Here is a 23,821-nt window from a genome sequence, read left to right as displayed (position 1 = left end):
ACGATCTATTTAGCGGATCAAGTTCTGTCATTGGTGGGTGGGAAAATATCCTCCCTGGAAATCTTTAGCAAAGGTTTGCCATATTTCAGTAAAAAAATACTATTTTTGTTACCAATACGGCTCTCACATGCGCCAGAAATATAACCCTGTGATCGCAGCCTTATAGGTATATAGTTATGTCTCCCCATGAATACAGTTTCACAGTTTTATATTATCAAAAGTTGAGTAACTCTGCAAATATATTGTATCTCTTATCTTTGTTAAAGCTGTATCCTATCAAGGAGCTGCATTTCCTGTTCCTCTGGCTGCCATTGGAAACGGTCAACAAACTTGCAGTAAGGGACACAGCTAGCAGATCTGATTCCTGTTATCTATTTGGCCAGTAAATAATCACCTATATATAGCGCATGCATATCATGTAGCACTTTACATCACTTGGGGCTCACAATGTATATTCACCTATCTGGATGGTTTGGGAGGAAACTGGAGTACTCGGAGGAAACCTGAGCAAATGGGGGGGAATAATACTGTAAGAATGTAAAAAAAAAATGATCACAAGACATTTAGCCAAAAAATTCTGAGAATTTTCAGCTCTGGAGCTTCCAAAATATAATGCATTCCATTTAAAGTAACTCTTTGGTTCACAATAAATATTTCACTATACATGCAGAATGTATAGTTAATACACCTAGTGCCCACCTCAATGTTTCTGGTGCGGTTTGTCCCCTCTGTGTATGTAAAATGTCCATCAGATTCTCAGACTTCCCTATAATAGGCTTTAGTAGTCGGAGACCCTCCCCTGTGCTTTGGGGGGTGGGGGGGACCTGCAGGTAAACTAGAGGGGGCACTCTGCTGCCATCAGCGGTGATGGACCATCTGAGAGTAGGGGAAATGTCTCAGACTACAAAAAGCACGCTGTAAGTAGGGAAGTCTTAGAATTCGGCAGCTATTGTACAGACATGCAGGAGATTTGGGAACAGGAGAAACCACAGCATTAACAAAGAGAGAAGCGGGCAATGTTTCCTCTAAGGCTGCGCTCACGCCAGCATTTATTTGCAGCGTTTCGAACTGCATTTGAAACGCCTGCTAAAAATGCTGTACTGAGTCTCCATTGATTTCAATGCGGCTTCTCAAACAAGCGTTTTAGCACAGCATTTCTAACACCACAGTTTTCAAACGCATTCTGTTCCATTTAAGTGCGTTTCGCCTTTTTTTTTTTTAAGCACCACAGCATCCAATAGGATGCTACAAAAACGCTGTTGAACCCGTTTGAAAACGCTGTGTTTAAAAATGTGGCCTTTTTACGAAGGCCTGTGTGAGAGCAACCAAAGCCTTTACGGTTGGGGAGCTGGGCATTGTACTGTCAAAGGGGGGCAGACTGTTAAGGGTTTATGCAGACAGTACAATTAGGCTCAATGTCCACGGATGGACGTGAATTGCGGAATCTGCGCAGGGCACCCTAGCGGACGATCTGCAGTTCCAGCCGCCCATAGAGAAACATAGGCGTATGCAGATTTGTTTTGCGGACCTTTTCCAGAAAACAAATCACAGCATGCTCCATTTCAATGCAGTTCCCGCACAGACTGCTTCCATTTGAAGTCAATTGAATTGCAGATTCCGCAGGAAAGCAAGAGTTTAAAAAAACCTCCACTGCACATGTGCGGCGGCGCTTCCGCACACATCCGCAGTGAAGAAAATAGATGATCCGGATGGGTAGGCAGAAGACCCGCAGTGTCCATGGCCGCGGGCAGGGTCGCATTCCGCTGTGGGCTCCCTCATGCGGAATTCGATCTGCCCGTGGACCCATTCAGTTTAAATTTTTTTTATCTGGGTTTTGTAAAACTTCACAGCAAAAACCCCCAAAACGATTTGGCTGTGATTTGTGAACACAGCATTATTATGAGGCACATGAAGTTACTAATTTAATCTAATCTACTAATCTCATAGGAAGTATCTCCATTTACATCACATTAGCCCCAAATTGGCACGGTTTTAAAATGATTATCTGCAAAACAGCAAATTTTTTTTAACACAAAAACCACACAACTATAAACCAATATTTAAAAACAACGCTGATGAATCCGGTGCTGCATCACAGTTTCTGTTGAGGTTTAGGTTCTGTTTGCACCTATGTCAGAGCCTCCAGCACAGGTCTGGCACAAAATAACCCAGCATGCCAGATAATTGAATGGAAGCCAGACATACCCCATTATAGCTAAAAGGACTCGTTGGGCACCATTGTAGAACGGATCCAGTGTTCTGCTTTCCTGTTTACACTATGACCAGGGGACCTTTGCCTGTCTCTTCCTCCCTCTCTGAGGTGGTCGTTAGTGGACAGTCCAGGAGGAACATTCATCCTCTGTTCTCTGCTGCTGCAGCACATAAGTGTCTTATGCCTCTTTATGTGCAGCAGCAGCAGCAGCAGCGCTCTGAGGAGGCAAACTCCTCTTGCAGGTGTCCGTGTAGAGCTAAGCGGGGAGAGCCCAGGAGCCGCACTGCTGTGCAGCTTAAAGGCGGGGGGTACCAGAATTACAAGTTATCTCCTATCCACAGGATAGGGAATAACTTGCTGATCGGTGGGGGTCTCACCACTTAGACTCCAATCTGCAGAACGAGACTCCCGTGCCCATTTCTGCCTGTTACTGCGGGGGTCACTAGGGAGCACTGGCTGAACATGCGCTGACAGAAATGCCCAAGCAGCTGCCGCTCAGGTATCTCCTCAGTCCCATTAAAAAGTGAATAGAGTGCTAATGTACTTGCGCGACCAGCATGCCATTCAGTGTCCTCGCTGCAGGGTGTGCGGTAACCCTGCAGTGAGGAGGACTGGGGACATGGGACCCCTGTTCTAAAGATCGTCGGGGATCTCAGCGGTAAGCCCCCCACCAATCAGCAAGTTATCGCCCATCCTGTGGATAGGTAATAACTCGCAATTGCAGTACAACCCCTTCAACGAGAGCACTGGAACCAGTATGTTAAATATACTTTTTGCATGTTTAGTGGAGTTTATACTGAGAACTGAAGGCTCGCTTTAAATGTAATGACAGACCCAATAAGGATAAAAAAACACTAACTTTTGATCAAATTTTTATCCACAGATTACACTTGTGCAAGAAGCAGACAAGCGCTGTCTCCACTGATGTTGTAGACTATCGGCACTCTGAAGCTTTTGTGGATTTTCTGAATTCCTTTTTAAATCTTGTCCTACAACAAGCCTGCCCATGAATCTTAATTGCAGCGATGCTTCGCAGCTCAAGAAGCTCCTCGTCCAAATGTTGCAGGAGCTAGACCGGATCAATAGCACCAGCACCCCAACTAGTGATCACGACGGTGATGCCGCTTATATGTACATCCTATTTATAATGATCTTTTATGCCTGCTTGGCAGGAGGACTTATCTTGGCTTACACCAGATCACGAAAGCAAGAATCTAAAGATGACCCATACCATCTATACATAGAGAGAGAATGGGGACGAAACCCTAAGAACATTCGAGCTGCGGACGACAGCCACACAGGAAGCATAGAAAGTGAACTTTTTTTGTGAAAGACGTGGATAACGAGGACCAGGCATTTCGAACAGTTTTAGGACCACAATGGATACACAATACTTGTACATAAAGGCCTTTGTCAAATGTTTCCTACAATACCAGTGTCATTGCTTCTCCTATAAACTGTATTAGGTATTTTTGTCACACCTGGAAGACATTACTTGAACCCATTACTAGTACGGTGTCACTTTCTGATATATAGTGCCAATGTCTTAATAATTCCTGGATTAATGATGTTATTCAGCATCATTACTGCAGGCAACAGCGCTTTATGTCATCGGTGATATCTTCATCAATACACTGAGAAATATCGTCAGGAAACACATCTGTGTAATTATATACAAGTGCACCGCTCCCGTCATTCTGTTTGTCTATAGATTGATCTGCTTGCCTTGGAAATTAATAGACTTTCATAGTCTCTAAGGACCTTCTTGACCCTTTTGGTATTTTACTTGACGGCTGAATGCTGTGTGTTCAGTTTTTACTGTTCTCTTCTGTTCCAGGAATTAATTACTTCTGACAATGAATGGGGCTCACCTTTCATTTTCACTGCAGTTTAAAAGGTGAAGACTGAATTCCGATTGACCTCATGCAGATTGCTCCGCCTTAGTCTACAATTAAAAATGCGCATTTTTCAATACGATGTTGGGCTGCTTTTGGCCTCTGACTGCAGTAACCCTCTTGGGCTGCTTTCCACCAAATTCCAATAGATATGTGGAGGGCTTCCTCAAGGAGCGCTTCAGATAGTGATGTGGGGGATGTTGGGTATGCATGGATACAGCCTTCTTGTTCGTCCCAAAGATGCTTGATGAGATTGAGATCCAGATTTCGGGTTAGCCAATGAAGTTTGTAGACATTTTGCTACTCGACCATCTGATTTGCATATCCCCTTTTTCCTGACAGCATTGGTGGGTGTTCCAATACTTTTGTCAACGTAGTATACTTTTATTCATTTTTTTTTTAACTCCGTGGTACTATAGAGCCACTATTTTATTATGTTATTGATTTGGACAGACATGCACCAAGACCCACTAAATAGCGCTACAATGTGAGTCTCTTTCCAAATAATTCCCTATATAGAAAAAAAATGTCCGTACATGGTGGGGATTGAAGCGATCCTTTAGGTCTGGAGAAACAAAGATGGCTGAACTGCTTCTCTGACTACCTGACCCACACTGTGTATTAGTATGCTCTAGTAGTCTTAAGACACTACATGCTGCTCTGACTGTCCAGCATGGCTTATGTGGGAAGCACTGGTAATCAAAGCATATGTAGTCTCTTATAGTCAGAGAAGCTGGTGCGGCCATCTTTGTTTCTGCAGGTACGGAGGGTAGCTTTAAGGCCCCTCCCCTATGCACATTAGACTTTAGTCGTCTGAACCTGCCGATAATGGATGACTTCTCTAATGTGTGTGGTGATGTCTCAACTTTCTACCAACAGATGTCTGGGGCTAAAAAGCATCAGAGATGTTGTTTCACTGCCCAATGCTTTTGCCCCTGGAGATAAGCCAGTGTCAGAGCTGTCTGGCTGTAGCTTACTCGTCAAGGCACATGAACATTTGTCCAAGCCAAACGTTCATGTGTATGGAGAAGCCGTGGGTATAGTAGGCTGGATAATGATCGTTCAGGTGTTGAAGGCGAATGAGCAGCTTTTTTTCTTTGTTTATTTTGCTATGGCTTTTGTAATTGTATAATTCTAAATGGAATCATCCCTGCGATAAAAAACTTAGGGCTCATGCCGACGGCCGTGACGTACTCCGCCTGCGGAATATCGCAGCAGAGTCGGTCATGGTGCCCCCCCAAAGACCCTATACTCACCTCCCAGATCTGCTGTGTACATCCCGCCTGACGCACCGATGAGCAGTACAGCGCATGATGCGGTGGGCGAGATCGTGTAATTACGCGATACTTCCGCTGTACTGACAGCAGAAGTATAGCGTGACGGCCGGCTTCCATTGACTACAATGGAAGCCAGACGAGCGTATTCCTGTGGCAAATAGGATATGTCGCGGTTTATTTCACGCTGCGGAATTCCGCGATGGAATAGAACCTAATAGCTGCGGTATAACGCCGCACGACAGAAATCCGGCCGTGGGCATTAGCCCTTATTCAGGATGGGATGTTGGAAACGCAAACAACATTCTAAGCTTCAAATAACAATAAACGACTCCTAGGTCATTTCCATTAGGCTGTATTCGCACATCCAGTCTTCAGTGCGAATTTTTTTTTAAAGCCAAACACTGGAAATGATACAAGAGAGGAAATGTATAAGTATTTCCATTTTGCTTTTCCTTCCATCTGGATCCACATCAGTCTTTGGCTTCCAACATAAGTTCTAAGGACAGGGTTATCTCAAAGAATCATAGAATAGTAGATTTGGAAGGGACCTCCAGGGTCATCTGGTCCAACCCCCCATGCTCAGTGCAGGATCACTAAATCATCCCAGACAGATATTTGCCCAGCCTTTGTTTGAACACGTCCATTGAAGGAGAACTCACCATCTCCCGTGGCAACCTGCTCCAGTCATTGATCACCCTCACTGTAAGAAAGTTTTTTTCTAATATCTAATTTGTGTCTCATCCCTTTCAGTTTCATCCCATTGCTTCTAGTCTTTCCTTGTGCAGTTGAGAATAGGGCTGATCCCTCTACACTGGGACCGCCTGATATGTAATGTTCATATTATCCATTGCTAGAATAAATTCTTTTAATTAAGTTTTTAAACTTTTTACCAAGTGAAAATAAAACAAAATATTGGCTAACGTTTCTTTACAATTATGTGAAACCTTTTTGGTTCTAAAAATTCACAGAATGTGACTGTTCCTCAGGGTATAATGTGCTCTAGTTTTTCTCTGCATAGACTACATATATTGAAGATCCAAAAACAATTTATCATGTTTTTTTAATTTTTCCTAAATTTGAATCTTAAATGACATATTGAAACAAATCTAAATTGGGATCAAATCTACTTAATCACAGAAATAGGCAATATTTGCTGATGCATGGGAAAGTATAGACATCAGAAAATTACTTTTTTGTGTTCAACATATTTTAAAGCATTTTTGGTATTTTTTTAAAATAACTTTCAGTCACTATAATTTACAATTTTTATCCTAAAATCCTGCATTTTTCACACTGACCAAGAAGCCTTAGGCTAGCTTCGCACGAGCGTGTATTTTGTGCATGCATACAACCACTGCATTCCCTATGGTGTGTTCACATGTCCATGTTTTACAGGTGCGTGCCTGTAAAGATAGGACATGCGTGCACCATAGGGAATGCACGCATTATCTTCAACGGAGCCGCGGCTGCTGCCATTGACTTCAGTGAAGACAATGGTGTGCCAGCACCCCATAACTGTTTTTTTTCAGGGAAGAGCATATAAGCTCTTCCTTGAAAATCAAGAATTTTGGTGTAAAAAAAAAAAACAAAAATAAAACGTAACTGCCCGCCGCTGCAGTGTTCCCGCAGGGATGAAGAACACACCTGCCGCATGCGGCAGACGTTTCCTTCAGCCCCGCGAGGAAAAAGAATTTCCTGCAGCACCTGCCACATGTGTGACAGATGCAGCAAAGGAATTCTATATTCCTGCGGGGAATAAAGAATTACCTACCATAGCTGTCACAGATGACAGCTGCGGTAGGGGATTCAGCTGCCGACATCCTATAATTGTTTTTCAGGGAAGAGCATTAAATATAAGCCCTTCCCTGAAAAACAAAAAAGAATGATGATAAAAATACTTACCTTTCTTCAGCTGCCGGGGCTCATCTGACTCCAGCCGGCTCTTATCCTGCACTACTGTGAGGAGTATTCAGCAGGTGGGGATTTAAAATCCCCGCCTGCTGAATGGGCTGCCTCTGATTGGCTGAGCACTGGGACCAATCAGAGGCAGCTCTCAGCTATTGAATGACAGCTGAGAGCTGCCTCTGATTGGTCACAGTGCTCAACGAATCAGAGGCAGCACTCACCCATTCCTGAATTTTTGAAGCAATCTGCATAACAATGTTGGTGCTCTCGCAAAAACAGGGCTTATTCGACAGGAATAGCAAAAACACGCTTTAGCACTGTTCCCCGGGATAACCACTGAACGTTAGAATGGTACAGAAGTACCTCCAATTCAGAGCCCATTTCATTGCACCGCGCTTCAGAGCACTATTTCGCACATAGTCCACTCATTCCACTACAACGTTTAATACTTCAGTTTTGGAAGTAAGGTTTTTGTTGCCAACGCATGTCTGCGCAGAACACGGTACGTAACAATGATGGGTGGTGCATTGCCTTTAACCAGTGCACCAAAACCAGAGTTTTGTCCCAGCATGACTGGAGCTCCGTCCGAACAAACTGCAGCAACCATATCCCATGATAGATCGATGTCTCTGAAGAAGTCATCCATCCACAAGTTTCTTCATGTCGGCTGACTTAGTTGTAAAAGGCTTACAAAATAAAAAAATCTTCCTTTATCACGTTGTCTTTCACATAGCGCACGAATACAACAAGCTTGCTTAGATTTGAAACGTCGGTGGTCTCGTCGAGTTGGACGCTTAATTTTGCTGGGCCTGAAATCAGATCTGCAACTACTTGAGCCAAGATGTTATCGCTCATATCTATTCGGCTGCTGATGGTGTCCATTCAAAAGAAGTATTTGGGATACGTTATTTTCAGCAGCTTCTACAGCTGGCTTTACGAGTGTTTCACCAATGGTGTGTGGTTTGCCCTGCTTTGCGATCAGGTACGCATCACGAATCATATGAGGGAGTTTATGGTGTGGCCTACATATCTAAGATGGCAAGAACACTCTAATAGGTAAATAATGTAATGTGAGCCGCCGTTCAAGTGGTGTTTGATCTCAATGGCATGCTCTTTTTTTTTCCCCTCTTCCTCCCATGGCAAATATTACAGCACTTGCATTCAAACTTTTTTACATTTTAAAATGCCCTTCTCTACTTCCATTCAGCCAATCATATTGGCGTCAACCCCTTGTTATGGTCAGGAGGGGGCCAGGATGTTCTAAAGAGTTCTTCCACGGCTAAAGATCGTTCTTGTTATGGCAGGCAGAACATTCAGGATAATATCGCTTTGCAAAATTTTCCAGTGCTTGTAGAATATTCCCTTGATGTTACTAAGTTGCATCTTGTATAAAGGAGATATAAAGTCATTTGTGTTGTTGCTTGTCATTTTAATGCTTTACAAAGACAATCTTCCTGATTGAGGGCCCCTGCCTTCTCGCAAGCTGTGTTCCTTGGAGGAAAGGCTGCGTGCCTTTTTTTTTTTTTCGTTTCTCTATCCTATCTGACATTCCGGACTACTGAATTGGATCGGATGGCTGCAACTAGTGCTGTCCATGTTGGACATTCACATTGGAGGAGGATCCTCTGCCATCTATTGAGGTTATATACAGAAGACCATCCAGGCTCTGAGGTGTTGTGGTGCACCAAGCAGATACAAGGGTGACCCCGCTACACCAGGTGAGTCTGTTCCTGCACAGCTACTTGTTCTTTTACATCTGGGGTGGGGGGCGTTCTCGTTTATACCTCTATTTATGCTATTTGGAACATATGGACCTTTTGTAATCGGTGATATGTTGCCGACAACAATATATGCTCAAATGATTGCACTAAACAATGGTTCACGCACATAGGGTACTGCTGATTGTTGCATATAACTATGGCTCAATGAGTGCAGATAGTGTTGTAAAAATTGGCACTCATTCCTGGCAAACAATTTGCCCGTGTAATGCTGACGTCACGCACATGCCTTAAAGGAGTTGTCCCGCGCCGAAACGGGTTTTTTTTTTTTAACACCCCCCCCCCCCCCCCCCCCCCGTTCGGCGCGAGACAACCCCGATGCAGGGGTTAAAAAAACAAACCGGGTAGTACTTACCCGAATCCCGGCGGTCCGGCGTCTTCATACTCACCTGCTGAAGATGGCCGCCGGGATCCTCTCTCTCTGTGGACCGCAGGGCTTCTGTGCGGTCCATTGCCGATTCCAGCCTCCTGATTGGCTGGAATCGGCACGTGACGGGGCGGAGCTACACGGAGTCGGCATTCTGCACGAGCGGCCCCATTGAAGACAGCAGAAGACCCGGACTGCGCAAGCGCGGCTAATTTGGCCATTAGAGGCCGAAAATTAGTCAGCACCATGGAGACGAGGACGCCAGCAACGGAGCAGGTAAGTATATCCCTATTTATATCACTCAACGGGGAGGGGGTTTACTGAGATGTTACAACTTGGACAACCCCTTTAAGCAAGCTTATAATTCCTTCTCATTTTTAAGATGTGCAGCTCCTTTTAACTGTAAAATGTATTCACATCATTCTTCATGTAACCATGGCATGGCTTAGTTTTCAGAACGCTATGGTAACAAAACTGAATTTTCAAAGATTGAGTCTTTCCAGATGAAGTTTGCATACACCCACATCACAAACTTTTTTAACAGGGAAGTTTACAAGAAACTTGTCTCTTCTGCCAACTACTTTGCACCATAGAACAGTATGTCTACTCCAAGGCCAGACAACAGATTATATACAGCTGTGACTTGTATGTATGGATAACTCTTTAGAGACTTTTCAATGTTTTATAGTGTAAGCAGTGATCTCATATAACAAACTACAAGTGCAGCAGTGTAATGTCAAACAATTGCTTTTAATGGCCAAAGACTTGTTACCATTTGGCTTGGATGCTTCTATGTTACTTGTATTGTCTCATGTTTCAGATGAAAGTATGCAGTAAAAGGATACAATTTTATCTGCCTGGAGATTCTTCACTACAGCAGGCCTATTGTCTGCATGTAGACATTTTCTAGTGAGATCTCAACTGAGTTTTAAAGGGGTATGCTAGGAGTTTTAAAAATTCTTGCTATTGCTGACCATCAGGGAGCTGCTGCTCAAATCCCCATCGATCAGCTGATTTCTAGGGTCTTGTGTCACTGCAATCAGTCCACGAAGCAGAAAGTGCTGAATTCAGCTGGAGCTTTCCCTGCAATACCAACCTGGACCGCTGTGGTCAGAGCTTTCTAATTCCCATACCAACTACCTCGGCAATCAGCTGATTGGTGTAGATCCGAGCAGCAGGCCTCTGCCAATCATCTATTGATGACTTCTATGTCATCAATAGCATAAATTTAAAAAAAAGTCTTGGAAAACCCCTTAACGGGGGTATTCGCACATGCGATTTTCCTGTGTAAGTTCTATTCAATTCCAAGATTCACCTGTGAGTGCAGTGTGTGTTTAACGCAGGTTACAATGGGGACCACATAAAAAAAAAAGAATCGGAGCAGAGAAAAAACGTGCAAGAGAATAGCATGGAAATACAGCCTAACTGTACAGCCACAATGAACATGGATGGATTCTAAAAATTTAGTTTATTTATCTGAATAGCTAGCCAAAATCTGGTTATCACTAGACTGTAAAAGTGACCAGTACTATAAGTGGGGTCCCGTTCATAGAGCGCACTAGTTGGGTGTGGTTGGTTTTGTGGTTTGCTTACGTTTGGTACACAATACTCTCCTTTTTTCAGTTTTTTTTCTTTTTCTGTTCTTCTCTATTCTCCTACTGTTATTCTTATTATTCTCCTTCTTTCCCTCTTTTACCTCTCTAGGTTCTTTTTTGTATATTGTTAAATCTTAGGATATTACCAGGTACCACCTGTACTCTAGGCCCCCTGTCCATGGGCATTGTGAAATCCCATGACGAATCTCGCTGCGGGAGCGACCGCCGGGGAGCAGGAGCCGGCAGATAGGCTCACCACGGAGAACCATCTGACAGATAGGCTCACCGTGGAGAATAGGGGCAATTCGCAGCATGCCACGAGTGAATAATCACAATGATTCTCTGCTCGTGGACAGGGGGGCTGCGCTTTCCGTAGCAATGCTATGGAAATCGTTCACTGCGCTCCCTGCGGCTGGATTATCGCTGCGGGGGAACGCAGTGAAAATTCGCCCATGGACAGGAGCCCTTAGGAATTCATTATGATGTCTTATCTGGTCATCCCCTTTCATTTTGACTATTCTATTTTAGAACTGGCCCATGTTGGATTCAGATGACCATTTAATGAGGTGATATTGAATATAAGAAACTGTTATTGTTACTAAAACAAAAGAAGACAATGTGACAAGTTTGTACAATTTATTACTTTTATTGTATCTTCATGATGTATAATTGACACATATTTGGCTTCAATAAGAAAAGTAACGTGCGGTCATTTACTGAAGGATTCGACATTTAATGGAGTTATCCAGGATTACAATTTATTTACCCTGGCAACTTTAATGAATATAAAATGTATTTGTAATTGGTTTATATTAACAAATGGTCCCCCCTTTTTTTACTTTTTACACCCCCCCCCCCCCTGATACAAAGACACCCCTCTCATTACGCCATCACTTATTGTACCCTCAAATACATGTTGTGCCATTGCAAGAACAGGTCATATGATGTGATGAGAATAACAAGCCATGTATGGGTGAACCGCAGCTGCAGGATTTACATGTTGCATAGCCAGACAGTTGTGATTTAACTCTTATGATGGGCCTATTTTAGGGCCTAATAACTAACCAATGTTTCAGTTTTTTCATTGTCACAGTTCTGTAGCCATAACGTACCATCATTTTGGGGTAAATACTGTGTTTTCCCAAAAATAAGACCCTGTCTTCCTGAAAATGTCTGCCCCAAAAGAGGCACTAGCTCTTATTTTGGGGGGGGGGGGGGGGTTGGCTTATACTTACCTAGCAGGCTCAGTCCAGGTCCCTTCTGCTGTTCAAGTAAGAGTTGTTCAGTGTAAACACAGCCACAAACAGGTTGACGAGCGAAAAAATCGTCACTGGTTGATCAATCTGCTGTAAAGCCATAAGGAAACATTCATAAACTATTTTGTGCCCGTTTCTGGTGTAAAAAAAGATGCATTTTTTTGTGTAAGTAGTTATTTGCGCAAAAATGTGCAAATTTTCTTTCTGCGCTGGCCCTGCCACTTTTTTAACAAGTGGGTGGGGCTTCTCTGAGGGGTACTGGCAGCTCTGGACTGACACAATTATACATAATTTACACCAGAAACTACCCGCCACCATTCAGAGTAAACAGACCGTTGTCCATAGATGAATGACTGCCTATTTAAACAGGCCTGACAACCGAGCAATTCTCGCTCCCTAGCCCCGTCGGGTCCTGTGTTTGTTACTCTTTTGAGCGATTATTTGGGTGACTATATGCCTCTGTAATAGTATCCTTAGTAAATTCTGTTGGTTTTTACCTTATTTTTCTGATCGGTACAGTCTATCTGAGGAAAAGCACAAATTGCACTGTGGATTGTCAAGTTAGATCTGGTACAACTTCCTTGGTAACTTTGAAATCTGTGACAAAGTATCACTTAACATGCTACATGACTGAATTCCTTCATTGTTCAATGACATTTCTTCTTTTATTTAGCATTTTACTAGACTTCACATTTGATGAAAAAAGAGATAAATGTAGTAGTTGTCAATGCATCAAAACTGTGAGAAACACTTGACTGCCAAGTGGGTTCCTAATCACATGACCTTGATTCTCAGCAAACATCCTACAGTCTGCACATTAGATTAATACTATACAATATTGAAAAAATGGCCTATACTTTTATCAGTGTCAATGAACCTAGCTCATTTATAAAGTAAAATGTAAAGGGACATTGAAGGTCTTGAACGATCAGAGGCACAAACAAAATTTATGTACACATGTAGTCATCATATAACATTATTATTAGGTGCAATGAACTGTTACTGAACGAAACACTATACAAAGAGCAAAAATACTATATGGGAACCACCACATAATGACTACCATACAGTTATTGAATAAAAACACTATCACAAAAACCATTACCATCACCATACAGTGATAATATAGCGGGAGATACCAGCTCCACATCGTGTGATTACGATACCATTATATCCAGTGATGTCATTTAATTTTTTTCGTCTGTCTCATCCAGTCCAGACCACCATAATGACGTCTTCCAGCTATGACTTGTATCTGCAATGATTGCAACACAACCCATCTAACTTTTACCAACCTATAAAAACTTCCCATTCTGCTGCTACTCCCAAGTCTGTTCCTGTCCCTATTATTGTACCTGCTGTATGGCATGGTGCCCCCAAATACTGTACTTCAGAAAGAATAGTGTTATAAGCGCTGCGGAATAAGTTGGCGCTATACAAATAAAGATTATTATTATTATTATAACTATAATCACCCCCAAAAAGCAATGCCACACAGCAACCCTCAAAACAATAGTGCCAGCTTGAAAGTGCCATTTCTTTCCCGAACATAGTTGGGAACAGCGAATTCGGGCAATAATCTTCCCATGTACATGCGGCCATCAAGAGAGCACTAAGAAAGAAATCAGTCACTTGTCAAAGTTGCCTAGTCTTTAGTAGAACGAACAACCAAGCAACTGTCGGCCCGCGTAAACTGGCAGTCGTTTATCTATGAACCACTGCCTATTTGCAGTGAATGGACTTGGCCAGAACAATATCCGGCTTGCATCACCTCTATTCACAGAACAACTATTGCTCTTGTGTAAAGCATATCGTAAAGATTTATTCTGTATTTATTATGTATTGCAATCCACCAGTAATTGTGAGCTGAGTGACTAATTAACACAAAGGGTGCACATATGGTATGTCCACCACGACCTGCAGGAATGACTTCCCTCTATCTTACCCACAGATAAAATAATAGTCATCACTCCAGCTCTGGGAACCAGCAGCCAGGCCTCTCTAACAACCCACTGCAAATAAAAACTTTTTACAATAGGGTTCTTCTTTAGGCCATGACCACACATGGACTATCCGTTGTGGATTGTGGCAGATCAGCACCAAAATACATATACGTTACATGCAGATTTAGACATGGATTTTGGTGCTAATTTTGATGCAGATTTCACCTCCTCATTTGAAGAGGTGAAATCTGTGCTGCAAATCCACAGCATAAGGCTGTTTTCACACAGACGAGAAAATTGTGTGATTTTTCTTGTGGTTTTCGTGCAGTGCGATGCAACTTTTACAGTAGGAAATCCTACTCTTTCCCCTAAAATAACCCATAGCTAAACTAAAAACCAAACAGACAACACAATACATCACCTAACAGGCGCTGTTCGCTCTGCTGCACTTCTCCTCCGCAGGTCCCCAGCACTTGTCTAGTTTTCAGCCCCTGCTTCCTGGTTTGGTGGTTCTAAATCCCTGCCTCTGGAAAGCACTGGCTCTAATTGGTTCACGAGTGCCGTGGCTCAGCCAATCACTGCAGCGCTTGATGAACTAATCACAGCCTCCTTCCTGGAGGTGGGGATTCTGGACCTCCAAACCAGGAAGCGCTGGCTGAAAACGAGCGGACAGCGCCTGGTAGGTGATGTATTGTTTTTTTTTTTAATGCCGCTAGGGTTTATTTTTGGGGTTTGGCTAATATTTCAAACAGCCACAATATGCGTTTTTTTTTTTTTTTGTAGCCCATGTTTCCCTATGGAGCCTTCTTGTTTATCGCATAGCACGAACGTGCAATTTTCATGCGATTCGTGGGTAGCAGCAATACTTTCTTCACAAGAAAAAGCATCACTGACGCTACAAAATCGCATTACAATTCTGTAATATTGTAGCGATTTTGTAGCACCGATATCGCTGTCGCCCGTGTGAAAGAGGCCTAAATTAACATCATAGTTAAAATCTGCACCGCAGAACAACTTATGGTACACGTTTTCTCTAGAGTATGTGGATGAAATTTCTTGAAATCTCATCCACATTGCTTGTAATGTAAAATGCTGTTGATTTTCCACAGCCGTGTGAACATGCCCTTATTCTCTGAGGTCTAAATGCAAGGTGTTTGTTTTTGTCACTATGAGAGGAGACCGTAGATGTCTGTGGCCGGCGCTCAATTCCACTTGTCCCAGAAGAAATATTTATATTGTTTAAACTAATAGATAAAACTACACCTTTTACTAATTCCCTTATCATGCCCTGAGTCATTATACTTCCAAGCCAGAACACAAGGATAAATATTGGAAATGTAGTAGTGAAACAAGTGTCTTATAAGTGCATTGACCTGTATGTAGCACATGATGTCATCATTTAAGCTGGCCGTACAGAGTGGACAAATATGCAATAGAGATGAACAATCAGGCAAAGTTGATATCATATCTGTTGATGAGGCGTGGCTTGGATATAGCGCCGCGAGGACGTAATCCCTCGGAGCTCCTGACAGCAGATCCCAGATCATACAGGAACCATCTGCACCAGATTCCGAGAGGAAGATATGGGGAAGCACTCGGGATGGCAGAAAACAAGCCCTCTGGCTGCCTGGGAGAACATCTTTTCAAGATTTTTGCGTTCCCCACAGGCCTTTTCCCCACCCATGGCTGACGACCGCATGCTCCATAGCTCACACCACTAGATATCTCCTCCAATACCCTCATGGTTGCGAGCACATCCCAGGCAGAAATCACCACCGCAGACAAGGTATACGGAGCAGCAATAGGCCGCTGATTCTACCCTATGTCATAAAGGAGCGGTCAGAGGCTTCCCTACCTCTCTCCTCAGGAGGGAGGGGGGAGTACGAGTTCTTTCCCATAGCGGAGGAATAGCTGGTACTACCTGATGTTGGAAAAGGCACAGGTTAGGCCCTTGCTCTCTAAAACAGCTCCAGCCTCTGTAATGTTTGCCTATCCAAACTGGATAACCCAGAGCCCCTGCAAAATAGCTCCAGGCCTCCATCTCTCACAGCTATAGCTCCCCAGGGACCGTGCTCTCCTCCCAGTCCCTCTTTTGTCTCTACTCCAACCTTCCCCTCTATGGTGGATATGAGAAACTTCCCCACGCCTGAAGAATTATGGGCCCTTCTCAGCATATTACCCACTAAATGAGACCTGGAATCCATGATACAAGAGAGATGAATCGCACCAGGAGAAAACCTTGGCGGTTTTCCAAGCAGAGCTTCGCTCTATGTTTCAGCAGATCACTGCACAAGTACAGGCATCTTCTGTCCTGGAACAGTACCTAACCATAGTCAAGAATTCATTATCTGTGCAAAATACCTTTAACAGATCCATACTACTCCAGGTGGACAATCAGGAAAACAGAGACTAGCTTTCCTATCAGAACATGACTGTTCAATTCTTCCCAGATGTCTCAAGGAGAACATGGAATATGAGATGCCTTCTCAAACCCCTTCTGAATTCAACCACGGAAATATGCCTAGCATATTGATGGGATCATCCCTTTCATCTTACTATCTATAAACATGGTGGGACAGTCTCTTTGCATTCACCGGACCAAACTACTGCCCTGGCACTATTTCTACGCTAAATCCGTTTATTTTCTTTGTTAGTCAAATAGTTTCTGGACAGTCCCGAGGACTAACCTCTTAGATCTCTAGCTCTTCGAATTTACTATTCTCTGTCAGTCTTTTCTCACCCCCCTCTTACTCACTGTCCTCCTCCCACTTTATTCTTCTCTCTTCCCCTTTTTTTTCTCTCCCTCTTCTTCATCTTCTTGCATCACCTACCTCTTAAATCTTAATCATGACCCCTACACACTTCTGCTCTTTAAACGTCTGAGGCCTGGATATTCCTCAGAAACATAGCCAGGTTTTTCAAAATGGGGCATATTCCTGACATTTGCGATCGCCATTATCCAGTCTGGCTCCACAGCTCCAACCCAGCCTCCAAGTCTCGTGGTACATCTATTGCCATTCATAAATCTCTACAGCACAAGGTCATGGGCAGCTTGGAAGACACAGAAGGTTGTTACCTTTTTCTCATATTGAGGATAGGAGGTAAGATTAGCTCTATTGGTAACTGATAGCTCTCCAAGACTAATCAGTTTCACTTCTTAAAAACACCCAGAGGCAACTTTAACTCCACAATAGACCCACCCATATACTGCAGAAGCCATTTGCTTATCTCCCACTTATGTTCCATCAAACAACATCTTCAGAACTTACAGTTAGTTGACATCTGGCGAAATTATTCACCCTCAAGACAAAGACTACTCATTCTTTTCTTATGCACATCAATCTTACAATAGTATTGGTCTGTTCACCACACTCTCTTTTGGCAACCATCTTCCTCCATTGGAAATATCTTGTTGTCTGACTACGCACCTGTTTCTCTTTACTCAAAGATCCCAGGTACACTGAAAAGTCTTGGACGTGGCGCCTAAACGACAACTTACTAAACAACACGGTCTGTACCTCGGAAATACATTCAGCAGTTAACAAATTCCTAGCAAACCATGCATCTGACTTCACTTTACCTATCCAATGGGAGGCTCTTAAATGTGTTATTCGAGGCCTAGTCAAAAAGCACGGTTCCTGCCTGAAGAAAGCAAATTCTTTCAAGGTCCCCTCCCTGTTAACTAAACTCTATAACTTAAAAATCTCCTACCCATTCCCCAATCACCTTAAGTAACCTCTTCTGCACCAAACTAGAACTCAAAATTCAATTAGATAAAAAAAAAGTACTCTTTTCCGACAACAAATAAAATGATATTCTTATGAAGATGCCAACAAATGTGGTCGCCCCCTTGCCAGACCCTTGCACCCTCCTATCTCACATGCTTTTATTCCTTGTCTTACAACTTCCGCAGGTAACGAAATTCATGACCTGACAGATATTTCAGAACTTTTACCAAAACTTAAATAATATCAATTGACCATTCTCAGATTTACCAAGAGACATCCTACAAGCTAAAATTCAGGACTGTCTGAGAGAACCCCCTTCCCATGATCACTATGGAGACTAGGTCTTTCCTAAAGCATGACTTCACAGAGGAGGAGGTGGCCCTGGTTATTGTATCTACCCCTGTGTGTAAAAGCCCTGGAGCAGATGGGCTCTCCTGCTTTTACAAAATGTTCAGAGAACCATTAACTGGTTATGCTCTATCCTTCTGTCCCTCGTTTACAGGGATCAGGTAAGGTCTGTAAAGGACCGGGAAGCAAGGGACAACACAAATAAAACTTTCTTTATGATCAAGGGCAGCCTAGAGCATAAGTCCCCTTTCTGCCTACTCTCTATCAACATTTAGAAAGCTTTCAACTGTGTACACTGGGGTTTCTCTTGAGCAGATAGGACTAGGACCAGGCTTTATTGACAAAATCGTATCCCTCTATAATAGGCCTCTTGCTCGGGTCCAAACTGATGGAATTACCTCTAGTCCTTTCTCCACTTTGAATGGAACCAGGCAGGGCTGGAAGACATAGACATGACAGACATGAAAGACATGGCTATAGCTCTGAGGTGGAACTCCAGTGTGCATGGTCTTACTATCTGTTCTCAACAATATAAGACGTTGTTGTTCGCTGATGCCCTGTTGTTATGTCTCTCAGCCTCCTTTTATCCTTTCAGAATTCCAAAAATACGTCCGACTCTCCGACGCATTAAACATTTCTTTACCTGAATCTGAGATTTCTCACCTTTCTTAACAATTTCCTTTCAAGTAATGAAACTCTAGCATTAAATATTTAGGTATACTTATTCTCAGAGACCTAATTGTTTTCTCTAAACTATCTTCCCTTACTGGAGCGCACAATCAACAACTACGATAAAAAATACCTTTCATGGTTTGACTGTATCGATGTCCTGAAAATGGATGTAGTTTTTTCTACCTGTATCAGACCCTACCTATTAACCCCCCCCCCCCCCCCCCAAGATCTTCTTCAAACGCTTACAATCTGCCTTTAGCCGTTTCGTCTTGGGAGGAAGCCATAGTAGGGTTAGTTTCCAGACATTCTGAAGGCCAAAACTCTCAGGAATGGCTGGTCTTCCCGATCCTAAACTTGACCATACAGCTGCTGTCTTACTAAAAGTCTTTGATTGGCATTTCCCTCTTTGCCCCCCGATCTTCTCACTACATGGAATACATCAGCTGAAAAAGACATTTTATCTAGAAGAAAAGGCCCTCTAACCCCCCTTTTTCACAACCCTGCTTTTCCCCCACTCCTAGATCCTGAGAACCTTTTGGGATGGTCTGTATCAGATGACACTCTGGTATACACCGGGTACTAAACATATCTGGAATTCCCTCCTTTTCCGATTTAAAGCACACATATCCTGATATCCCCCTCATGGTTTTCTTACATGTGGTTCTCACACTTTCTTCGCTTTAACATACTTAACTCTGACTTTGCTCCCCCTTTGAATCCTTATTCCCCAAAAGTCGCCCGACTCATTGCCTCGCATAAATTTATGGTTGGTTACTTAAGGGCTCGTTCACTCATGATGGTATAGTTGCCCGGTGCTCTTATATCATATCTATCCTTCAGTATCCTCAAACTGCTGGATGTTTGGCACTATAATGGTTTTTCTCGCATTCCACCAATTTAGCGCCAAGCTTCCTACCTTGGAGGGTGGCTAAGTAGGGCTGTCAGAGCTGTACCATCACCAGTGAGTTGCTGAACAGAGCCGTGTGGAGGTGCACGCTGGAGCTCAGAATACAAGATGGCATCTGCTCTATGTGCTGGCGCTACCACCTCTGCCAAGCACCGGCTGCGTCTTCCGGGGAAAGCGGAGAGCCAGGCCTTCTGCCTCCGGACCTCGCCGCAAGCCACATAATGTGACATGGTGGGCCATAGGGGACGATGATTTGATCGCATGCACAATGTAATGCATTACTATGGTATTGCATTATACAGCGTTTTAACAGGTGGACTATTAAAGATGTGCCACAGGTACATCTTAATAAACAGAAACACATGGCAACTCTCAAACTGCCATGACACCTGGATGGCGCAGAGGGCCATTTGGGAACAGACAGCGACATTCAAAGGATTAACAGCCACAATCATTTATCTTCAGTTGGGTTTGTTGTGAGTGTGTCGCTGTAAGAAATAGTTGATATTCGCTGTATGTGGAGCTGGTGCGGCTCCCAAGGCCGTGCCATGCACAGCATATGCAGTGGATGACTATATGCATTCTATTTGCACGGGGTATGTACATTTAGGACAAATATAAGACAAAATGTGTGTTAGGAAGGGGTTACAGATTTCAACCTTAGCAAAAAAGCGTATGTTTTCAGTGCAAAAACACCTTCTGCGCCATTTAAGGTCTAAAGGTGCCGTTTTCACATAGCCGAGAAAATCGCGTGATGTTTGTGATTTTCAAGATGCACAACTCTCACGTGAATATGAACCCCATTCTTTGGAATGGGTCATACACATGAGCGATTTTATCCTGGCTCACATGGCAGAAAAACAAATCGTGGCACGTCCTAACTATATGTGGCCATAAACAATTTTGGATACCTCTATCCTCAGTACTTTCATTTTTAATGGTTCAAAAACATCTGATATTACATACTGATAAGCAAGTACAGCTGAACTCCAAGTCGTGGCATACAGTGACTGCTACCCTGTTTCCCTGAAAATAAGACCTACCCAAAAAATAAGCCCTAGCATGATTTTTTTTAAATAGTGTCTGAGTAGCTATACATGTAGAAATGAAATATTTTGGAGCAAAAAATAATATAAGACCCTGTCTTATTTTGGGGAAACATGGTATTTCCACATCATCTATGGCCAAGCCTGATGCGCACACTTTTCATTTGTTCCAGTATTCCTGACAACATGTACACAGTTCTTGCTTCGGAGAAGAGTCCTCTGGCTTTCTAGCAGGGTAATGATACAGCAATTTCCTCTTGTGGTTTGTATGTCGTGGTTATTTTAGGCTTTGGTGATATTTTGACTAAACCTATTCTTGTGTCTGATTCTTTGTGATTAACGGTATCAGAAGAATGCAGAAGGACATCAGCACAGGAAATGGGTAAACCTAAATCCATAGCAACCTCCCGAAAGAAGGAAGCCTGGAGATATGAATAATCATGTAACAGGAGCATTCATCTTTATTCTTGCAGATAACATGCCATAGGCTTTTACCGGCGGGAGGAAACTTGGCTAAAATAGCATGGAATAGGATCCAATGTTATATAAACATCAATGGAAAATTAAAGGGACTTCTGTCTGACAAAAAAAAGCCCAACAGGTTTCCCATGATAGAAAATAACAAACAAGCTCATAGTCACCTCTCCTGGTTCACCGCTCTGCCATGCTGAAGCACAGTCCTCTGTGCCCGGTCTTTTTTTTTTTTTTTTTTTTTTACAGGCTGCAGCAGCCTGTGACTCCCCATACATAGGCTGCTGCAGCCTGTAAGCTGTACGTCACAAGGAAGACCTGGAGCTGCAGGGACCCAAGAGAGGTGATTTTAAGTTCACATTTGCATTAGGGCTTCAGACATAATTTGGTGTCTCTGCTCCGTTTTTGGAGCAGAAAAACGGAATTAAAGGGGCTTTCCAGAGAGAATACTACTAATGACTAGAGATGAGCGAGCACCCAAATGCTTTGCGTTATTCGAGTTGAGCTTTTCGTAAAATTCAAGAGCTCTACTTGAGTAACGAACCCCATTGACTACAATGGGAGACTCGAGTATGTGTGTATGCCAGGTGCCAAGCTTTTTTTCTTTCCTAGGTTCATCCGTCTCTCTCGCCTCCCAGACAAAACATTTGTTAATGACGCACGCTGCGCCACGGCGGGGAGGGGCCAAAACAGGCACGTCACAGCAGGGAGGAGCCAAAAACTGGGGCAGGGTCGAACACGGCTTGATCCTCGTTCGAGTAACGAGCACCATAGAGTACGCTAATACTCGAACGAGCATCAAGCTCGGCAGAGTATGTTCGCTCAACTCTACTAATGACCTATCCTCAGGATAGGTTATCAATAGTTGATCGGCTGGGGTCTGTCGCTCGGAACCCCGACTTTTCAGCTGATTGTGAGGCCGCTGACAGCACTGCAATTACATAGGGGTCGGAGCGGCAGTCTCTGCTCTGACCCCTGTGAAGTGGCCGGCGCTTGTAACTGCAGGGCAGCTCTCATTGAAATCAAAGGGGGAAAAATGGAGCAGAGAGATAAAATCATGACTGCAGCCGTAACACAGATGTGAACTGAGCCTTAGCTTGTCATTTTCTATTAATTGGGATCCTGTTTTTTGTTTTTTTTTAAGCCCTCAGGCCTGTGTCACACAAATTTAATTGTGTAGTGTTTTGTGTGTGCAATATGTGGATAGAACCTATTTAGTACAATAGATTAATTGCCAATGCCTGTATTTTGCCTGCGCATAAAAAAAAATACGCAGCACGCTCCATTTTCCTGCGCACGACAACAGCACATATTGAATTAACGTTATTGCCCGTTTCAATGAATTTCTATGCTTGTATGTTTTTTTGCGCATCTATTTCATAAAGAGGTTCTTTAACAGCCGTCATGTGAGCGGGCGAGTATGAAAAATACGTCACCAGGCTCTCCGAACTGCACCAGTACTTAGTTTATGGTGCTGATGAGAGGTAACAGGTTCCGTTTAAGTAACTCCTTGGTGACTTCTAACATTCATATAATTCATAGTAGGTCGGACATTATACCATATGTAACGTTATGATAGCCAAAGATAAAAATGAAAACCGGTCGGCTGCTAGGAATTTCAATAACCCCGGGCTTCACTTTGATCACCTCTGTAAAGAAGAATAGAAGCGCACAGAAGTCACAACAGGTGTTTTAGTGGTTTTGATAAAACATCCATGAATGCTAGAGGCTAAAAAGCTATAGAGATCAATTGTATGCTGGATCACCCAAGGAATAGTAGAAGTATAATGCTGTATGTCAACACGAGAACAGGCGGCACAGGGAATCCTATTGTATAAAGCTATATAACAATGCCAGTGCTCACGCAAACGCACGATCGCGACGGACAGCTTGAATTTCGGCACGTTCGGTTTATAAGAGGTACAGAAAAGTCTTATAAAGCGTAAAATACAGTATATATGAGAGATTATATTTTCCTGATAATCAGGTTTTCAGTAGTCTTCACGACAGAACCACCTGAGATTGCCTTCCCCGTTAGGACAGGAAAAAACAGAGAGATGTTCGAAAGCCCCCCCCCACCCCTCCTACCCTCTCCAGTGGCTTATAACTAACTGTCTAGGGTAAGATTTTAAATGATAATCAAAGTTACTTATATATGCACCTCTACATAAAGTAGAAAGGAACAACACCCACTTTTTTATTTTTATTTGGGGAGGGGGGGTTAATATAAGGGTACTGTCAGGGAGACTCCTGAAAACCCGATTATCAGGTAAGTATAACCTATCTTTTCCCAGTCATCTCCACGACAGCACCACCTGAGATGTATCAACGAAACAAAAACATTAGGGCGGCACTACTGCTGAAAGGACCTTCCGTCCGAATGCTAAATCCTCATCTGCTCTAACATCTAATCTATTGTGT

Source organism: Eleutherodactylus coqui, chromosome 10 (genome assembly GCF_035609145.1).
Source record: "Eleutherodactylus coqui strain aEleCoq1 chromosome 10, aEleCoq1.hap1, whole genome shotgun sequence".
NCBI classification, from domain to species: Eukaryota; Metazoa; Chordata; class Amphibia; order Anura; family Eleutherodactylidae; genus Eleutherodactylus; species Eleutherodactylus coqui.
This window is presented reverse-complemented; position numbering follows the sequence as displayed.